The sequence below is a fragment of the Priapulus caudatus genome, unplaced genomic scaffold, assembly GCF_000485595.1.
Source record: "Priapulus caudatus unplaced genomic scaffold, Priapulus_caudatus-5.0.1 Scaffold143, whole genome shotgun sequence".
In the NCBI taxonomy this organism is placed as follows: Eukaryota; Metazoa; Priapulida; class Priapulimorpha; order Priapulimorphida; family Priapulidae; genus Priapulus; species Priapulus caudatus.
The window spans coordinates 600596-602055 of record NW_014577204.1 but is presented as its reverse complement, the minus strand read 5'-3'; positions in this window follow the sequence as shown (position 1 = coordinate 602055).

Sequence of the window (1460 nt, the reverse complement as noted above, 5' to 3'; positions counted from 1 at the left end):
TGCACGCGCGCGTGAGTGCGTGCGCACGTGTGTCTCAATATGCCTGCACGCGCGCGTGTGGGTGCGTGATTGTGTGGGTGCGTGATTGTGTGGGTGCGTGCGCGTGTGCGTGTTTTGTGTGCGTGCATGCGCGCGTGCGCGCGTGTGTGGGTGCGTGTTGGTGCGCGCGTGTGGGTGCGTGTTTGTGTGCGCGCGTGTGTGCGTGTTTTGTGTGCGCGGGTGCGCGTGTGCGTGCGCGCGCGTGTGTATGCGTGTTTGTGTGCGTGCGTGTGTGGGTGCGTGTTTGTGTGCGCGCGCGTGTGTGTGGGTGTTTGTGTGCGCGTGTGCGTGCGTGTTTGTGTGCGTGCGTGTGTGGGTGCGTGTTTGTGTGCACGCGTGCGCGTGTGCGTGCGTGTTTGAGTGCGCGCGTGAGCGTGTTTGTGTGTGCGCGCGCGTGTGGGAGTCACTACAGTACTGTGATTATCATCAGACATCCGGCTGCGTGCGCAAAATGCTCGTATGAATGTCAGTATAAAGAGACAACGTTACCGCGGGTAAATATGAGTCGAATTATATCTCCTCGAACTGTTGCAATGGTCACGTTGCTACTGTCACACGTCATGTGCGACACACTGATTGCTGGCAGTGACACCCTAATCGCATAATGTGTGGGGAGTGGGCGCATATTCCAGTAGCGCCTAGTGCTGAGGGCAATCATAGAGCATTTCTCCTGCACGGAGGAACGTATAGACAGACGAACTCTCAGTATAGAGCACGGGTTTTGCTTGGGAGGCAGTCGCAGTCATCCCTAGCTACTACAGAAAATGCATCAGTGTAGAAGCATGAAGCTATGCTTACTGCGATTGAGTATTAAATGTACATGTGTTCGTGTTAGTAACGGTGGTACATTTCATATGGAGTGTATAATATAGACTATATTATACACTCTTGACTATATGCGGTATCTTAGTTGTATCAGGGTTGTATGAAAACCAATTTTGTTATCATTCACTCTTGGTGGTGTTCGTTAGTTCGGTATCGACTTTTGGTGTGGGCTTGCATCGTCAAGGTTGGCAGAACTGGATGGAGACAGGTCGGACACAGTCTCGATTCTCAGGAAATATAATATATTCATTCAGTGTATTCGATGCGCGGAGTTGACGTTGCTTTAGTGCAGTGATCGGTGATTCACTCTTGGTTCGCAGTTGTGTTCAAACATCGGCAACAACATCGCACGAATCTGCGTGAACTTCTCTAGTGTAGCTAGTAACAACACTATTATTGACTGCTATAACCTCAGCTGCTGTGCCCCCTCGTGTAGAACTCAGTTACATAATGTGCGCCCAGAGCGCTATTTGTTATTTGCTATTAAAACATGTTAGATCCGCGCGAATAGGTTTACTGGAATGTAACTTCAGTTCAGGTTGTTAATAAGGTCATTAAGGTCATTAAGGTCATTAACGAGATGGGCTATGCGGTGT